This window comes from Pristis pectinata, chromosome 12 (genome assembly GCF_009764475.1).
Source record: "Pristis pectinata isolate sPriPec2 chromosome 12, sPriPec2.1.pri, whole genome shotgun sequence".
Taxonomy (NCBI): Eukaryota; Metazoa; Chordata; class Chondrichthyes; order Rhinopristiformes; family Pristidae; genus Pristis; species Pristis pectinata.
The window spans coordinates 51,097,925-51,104,689 of record NC_067416.1 but is presented as its reverse complement, the minus strand read 5'-3'; the positions used below and the strand labels follow the sequence as shown (position 1 = coordinate 51,104,689).

At 49.2% G+C, this 6,765-nt stretch overlaps 1 pseudogene; it reads right to left on the bottom strand.

The window, feature by feature from the left end:
• Nucleotides 1–1,838: 1,838 nt before the first annotated feature.
• On the bottom strand, nt 1,839–6,648 carry LOC127576555 (zinc finger protein 420-like; annotated as a pseudogene).
• Between the last annotated feature and the right edge of the window lie 117 nt (nt 6,649–6,765).

Here is a 6,765-nt window from a genome sequence, read left to right as displayed (position 1 = left end):
GCCGTCCAAAACTAGAGGCTCAATGTGAAAGGAGAAAGATTTCAAAATGATTGGATAGGGTGGAAGCTGAGGGAATGTTTCTTATGGGGGAAGAATCCAAATTTTCAGGAGCATGGTTTTGGGCTAAGGGGTCACCTGTTGGCGATGAGGAAGATTCAGTCACTTTTCTATCAATCAGAGAGACAGGGTGAGAGAAGCATCAACAAAATACATTGCAGTCACTGCCAGTTTTGAAAGCATCTCCTTATACTCTGATCACCAGGCACCAATCTCAGAAGGGCAGAATCTTTACCCATCCTGACTTGGGAGTGGTTCCTCAGTTATTGTATTCAGGACAGAAATCAATGAAGTTTGTTTGAGGTGGTGAATGGGGGAATCAGGTTGGACAATGAATGAGGCGCAGGATCTGGCAGGACACTCTTGTATTGCAGTGACTCAGTTGTGTGACATTCAGCCCATTGAGAACAGCCCCTTGTTGAAAAGAGCTGGGAGTAGCATGGTAGTGTAGCCATTAGCGTAAAGCTATTATAGCGCCAGTGATCCAGGTTCAATTCAGGCCGCTGTCTGTCAGGGGTTTGTACATTCTCCCTGTGTCTGCGTGGGTTTCCTCCGGGTGCTCCGATTTCCTCCCACATTCCAAAGACGTGTGGGTTGGGAAGTTGTGGGTGTACAATGTTGCCGCTGCAAGCGTGGAGACACTTGCGCGCTGCCCCAAGAACACTCTACGCAAAAGATGCATTTCACTGTGTGTTTTGATGTACATGTGACTGATAAAGATATCTTAAATCTTTACAAAAAAGTAGAGTTCAACACCATTACTTTCTCCCCGAGGCTCGATGGATAGGGAATGTCACAGAAAGACACATCACAGAAACAGGCCTACAGAGTCCACAACTCCACATTAATCTGACATTAATCCTTTTTTTAAGATTCTCCCGACATTCTTGTCAACTCTCCCCAACATTTTCCTACTCACCAAGGGCAATTTGCAGCAGCCAATTGACCTACCAACCAGCATGTCTTTGGGACATGGGAGGAAACTGGAGCTCCTGGAAGAAATTCCCAGTCACAGGGAGAACCCCCACACAGTCAGTACCCAAGATCTGGATTGAACCTGGGCTCCTGTCACTGCAAGGTAGCAGCTCTATTAGCTGTGCTGCTCTAATATCTGGGACAAGACCCCTGCTGAGCTCTTGTCTTTGCCAGCAATCTGCTGAAAGTCCTGCAGGAAATTCCATGGGAAGCTCTTCACCCACACAGTTCAACAATGTGGAACGTGTCACCACACGGAGGGATGGAGGTGAACGACAGCAATGCATTGAATGGGAAGCCGAATGAGCACGGAGCTCGTAGAGCTGCTGCCTCACGTTGACAATGTTCAATCCTGACCTCGGGTGTTGACTGTGTGGAGCTTGCACCTTCTCCCTGTGGCTGTGTGGGTTTCCTTCCATATCCCAAGAGGTGTGGGCTGAAATGTTATTAAAGTGCTGGAAATTGTCCCAGATGTGTGGGTGATTAGTGGAATCTGCTGGTGGTGGGGGTGAAGCAGGGTGTGGTCAATGCAAATGTTGACAGAATTTTAAAAATGTATTAATGTAGGATCAGAGTAAATGACTGGTTGACAATCAGTGCAGACTCAGTGAGTCAAAGGGCCCACTTCTGTGCTGCATCTCTCTACTCCTCTGAATATTCATACTGGGTGAGATGGGAGGAGGCTGGTGTGGAGCAGAAACATTGGAAGGCACCAGATGGGCTGAGTGGCCTCTCTTTCTACTGTTCATTGTGTGCATTGCAGAGACAGGAAGGGCCTTAGATAAAGTGTTTCAAACTTATCTGCTTTACTTTAATCAGAGATCCAGAACATTCACTCAGTTAAGGATATTACAAAAGAAAATCAATTGTGCCCAATGACAAGGGTTCAATCCTGGGTGAGATCCGCAACATCAACAGAATCTGATCCCCATGAACACCTCCAGCACTTGTGAATTTGTGCTCAATTTCAGAAGCAGTGATGGTTTGAAACTGAGCATAGAATATGGTTAATCTTTCTCCGCAGTGTGAATTCGCTGGTGTTTCAGCAGCTGAGATGACGAAGGGAATCCCTTCCCGCACTCAGAGCAGGTGAAAGGCCTCTCCCCGGTGTGAACTCGCTGGTGCATCATCAGGTTGGAAGAGTGAGTAAATCCTTTCCCACACTCGGAGCAGGTGTGCGGCTTCTCCCCAGTGTGAACTCTTTGGTGCGTTACCAGGTTAGATAACACTGTGAATCCCTTCCCGCACTCGGAGCAGGTGTACGGCCTCTCCCCTGTGTGACCTCGCTGGTGCGTCATCAGGCCAGATAACCGAGTGAATCCTTTTCCACACTCGGAGCAAGTGTATGGCTTCTCCCCGGTGTGAACTCTCTGATGTGTTATCAGGTTAGATAACACAGTGAATACCTTCCCGCACTCGGAGCAGGTGTACGGCTTCTCCCCAGTGTGAACACGCTGGTGATTCTTCAGGCTGGATAACACAGTGAATCCTTTCCCACACGTTGAGCAGGAGAACGGCCTCTCCCCAGTGTGACCTCGCTGGTGCGTCATCAGATTGGATAACTGAGTGAATTCTTTCCCACACTCAGAGCAGGTGTACGGCTTCTCCCCGGTGTGAACTCTCTGGTGCCTTATCAGGTTAGATGACACAGTGAATCCCTTACCGCACTCAGAGCAGGTGTACGGCCTCTCCCCAGTGTGACCTCGCTGGTGCGTTATCAGGTTAGATAACACAGTGAATCCCTTTCCGCACTCGGAGCAGGTGTACGGCTTCTCCCCGGTATGAACTCTCTGGTGTGTCAGCAAATCGAACGACCGAGTGTATCCCTTCCCACACTCGGAGCAGGTGTACGGCCTCTCCCCGGTGTGACCTCGCTGGTGCGTTATCAGGTTAGATAACACAGTGAATCCCTTCCCGCACTCGGAGCAGGTGTACGGCTTCTCCCCAGTGTGAACTCTCTGGTGATTCTTCAGGCTGGATAACACAGTGAAGCATTTCCCACATGTGGAGCAGGAGAACGGCCTCTCCCCGGTGTGACCTCGCTGGTACGTCATCAGGCCGGAAAACTGAGTGAATCCTTTCCCACACTCAGAGCAGGTGTACGGCCTCTCCCCAGTGTGAACTCGCTGGTGTGCTCAGGTTGAATAACCAAGTGAATCCTTTCCCACACGTTGAGCAGGAGAACAGCCTCTCCCCAGTGTGAACTCACTGATGCATTATCAGGCCAGATGACTGACTGAATCCTTTCCCACACTCGAAGCAGGTGTACGGCCTCTCCCCGGTGTGAACTCTCATGTGTTGTCAGGTTGGAGAACAGAGTGAATCCTTTCCCGCACGTTGAGCAGGAGAATGGCCGCTCCCCAGTGTGAACTCGCTGGTGTGCCTGCAAGTGGGTTGACTGAAGGAAGCCCTTCCCACACTCAGTGCAGATACACGGCCTCTTCTTTGTGAATTTGTTGGTGCATCAGCAACTGGAATGACCGAGTGACTCCCTTCCCACACTCAGAGCAGGAGAGCGGCCTCTCCCTAGTGTGAATTCGCTGATGTTGTGTTTGAGATTCCCATAAACAAGTCCTCTGCTTGTTGTACCCTGTAAAAGAAATTTACAGAAGTCATCAATAGGTACAGGACAGTATTTCATCTGAGATTTTAGTCTCTGTAGTGAGCTGTTATAATAATGACAAACACAAGCTTGAGGAACAACGTCATCTTCCATCTGGGAACATTGCAGCATCCAGACTGGCATCAAAATCTCTGGTTGTCTTTCCATCTATAATCAGAATGGGCCATTTCTGCCACTTCCTTTTGTTCTACCCGTTGCCTCCCTCACCTACTCTGCCACTGAAATTCAATGTGTTTTCTGTCTTTCACTGTTAAAAGGGGTATCAAAGCCAAAACATTCCCTCTTTCTGCAGATGGAGACACAAGAGACTGCAGATGCTGCAAATCTGAAGCAATACATTAGGGAGCTGGAGGAACACAAAGTGGGTCAGGCAACATCTCTGGAGCGAAATGGACAGTCAATGATTTGGGTCTTGATGGTGTTGGTCTTGGCGATTGTATTGGTTTATGATTGTCACTTGTACTGAGATATAGTGAGAAATGTGTCTTGCATATGATCGTACAGGTCAATTTATTACACAGTGCAGTTACATTGAGTTAGTACTGACTGCATTGAGGTAGTGCAGGTAAAAACAGTAACAGTACAAGTGAAGTGTCACAGCTACAGAGGAAGTGCAGTGCAATAAGGTGCAAGGTCACAAGATAGATCCTGAGGTCAGAGTCCATCTCATTATATCAGGGAACCGTTCAGTAGTCTGATCAGCGTGGGATAGAAGCTGTCCTTGAGCCTGGTGGTACGTGCCCTCAGGATCATTGAACGTGAAGGGTAGATGGTTAGACTCAATTGTTGGAGATTGTCATTGTGTGGCAGTTTTGTGGTCCAAATGTTATTTGTCACTTAATATTCCAGAATAGAAGTGTTAGATACCATTCTCTATCCAGACCAAATAGAACATGTTCTCAGTAGAAAAAGGAGACAGCAGCAGAGGACATTGAACATTGTTGAGTTGTAAAATAACCATAAGTGAGAACGATTTTTGTTTCTTCAACACAGTGTTAACTGACACAATTTCGCCACATAGGTAAATTACTTTCACAATACATGTTTTTTCTATTCACTCGGAGTTGGACTTCGTCCCTTTTTTGACCTCAGTCCCAACTATAGCTGTTACCTGCAATGATTTGGACATCAGCACTGTCTGGAGACCGGTCCCAATCTCAGTTTGCTCGTCTGTGTTTCCAGACTGCCTGCAGAGCAAAGGCAAAGTGCTTTTTGCAGCAGAATCAATGGCCGCATTTGTACCCGCAATCCCCAGGGCTCCAGAAATGGTCTCAGCAAAAGAGTCATTCACCAGCCTGGAGTACACCTTGGGCCGGGCTGGCAGAGAAAGCAGCAAAACCAACAAATCTGCAGGTGCCCGAAATCAGAAATAAAATTAGAAAATGGTGGACACGGGTCAGACAGCATCTGTGGGAAGAGAAACAAATAATGTTTCAGGTTGGAAACCCTTTGTCAGAAGCGAGAAAGTGAGAAAACAAGTTTTAAATTGCAGAAAAGATGGGGAAGGGATAAATACACCATTAAACCCACAGGAAGTGGGAACAGGAGTAGAACATTCAGCATCTCAAGCCTGCTCTGCCATTCAGCAGGATCATGGCTGACTTTCCTGCCCTGTCCCAAGAACCCTTGATTCCCCTACTGATTAGGAACCTATCCCAACTTGAAATATCCCCAAGGACTCTGCCACACAGTTCTCTGTCGCAAGACGTTGCGAAGACTCAAGCTTCTGAGAGAAGAAATTCCTCATCTCACTTTTAAATGGACACCACTAAATTTCTCTTTCATGAGGCTATGCTAACTCTGCTCAATGTTATGACTTTTCAAACAATCGATCAGATAAAAGTGTAGTCTCCAAACTAAAACATTAACTCTATTTCTCTTTCCACAGATGCTGCCTGACCTGCTGAATTGGCCAGCAGCTTCTGGTTTTACTTCAGATTCTGGCATCTGCAATCTCTTTCAGAACAGGGTAAAGAGAACATTTTTGATTGAGAATGCCTCAGCAACCCTGGCCTCACCCTTAGTTTACAAACCTGTCAGTGATCGAGATGAATGAGGGCAGGTAGAGAGAGAGAAATCAAACACAAAGAGATATTTTATTAACTGTGAAACACATGCTGCAGCTGTTGCTGGAACCACAGGCCTCGGCAACAGTTCTGGCCCACATTTTGCAGCGTGAACATTGCCTTGTCTCCAACTGCCTTTGTTAGTCTATTCACCAGAAAGGTCGATAAAACATAAGAGCGAGGCTGGGGTTGCCTAAATGAAGCCAATCAGAGATGCTCCTTTTTCCCTCATCTATCCCTCCCTCCCAACCCCCCATAACTCCCTCCCTTCCATCTATCCCTTCCTCCCAAATCCATCCCTCCCCAATCTAACCTTCCTCCCCTCAATCTATTCCTCTCCCACCCCAACATATCCCTCCATCCCTCACCCCAACCTATCCCCCGCACCCCCAACCCTCCCTCAACCCCCATCCCCCCCTCCCTCAACCCCCATCCCCATCCCTCCTTCAACCCCCATCCCTCCCTCCCTCCTTCACCCCCTATCCATCCCTCCCCCCTCCCATCCCTCCCCCCTCCCTCACCTCCCATCCCTCCCCCCCTCCCTCACCTCCCATCCCTCCCCCCCTCCCTCACCTCCCATCCCTCCCTCACCTCCCCCCCTCCCTCACCTCCCATCCCTCCCCCACCCAAACCTCTCTGCAAGTTCCTTTTGCTCTCTCCCAGGTCTAACGGAAGGGTCTCGGACTTGAAAACTTCCCTGTTTCTCTTTCCACAGACGCTGCCCTCACCTGCTGAGGGCTTCCCGCACTCACTGGGTTTGCTTTGATTTCAAGCAGGAAAGTGCCCGGGTCCCCCGTGTGGAGCGGGAGGGGGAAGGGGAGGGAAGGGCCGGGACTGCTCAGTGTGGCCGCCCGCAGTGATCCTGCAGCCCGCACGGATTCTTACCCCAACCGTGGGCCGGACCCCGGACTCGACCAAACTTCCTGGTCCAAGGTGGCGCGCAAATGACGTCACCTACATTGCGCGCCTGCGCTGTGGGGGTCGCTCACTGCAGCCAGAGCGCTTTCTCGGCCGCGGTGGCTCTTGGGTAAATTCGGCTGCCAT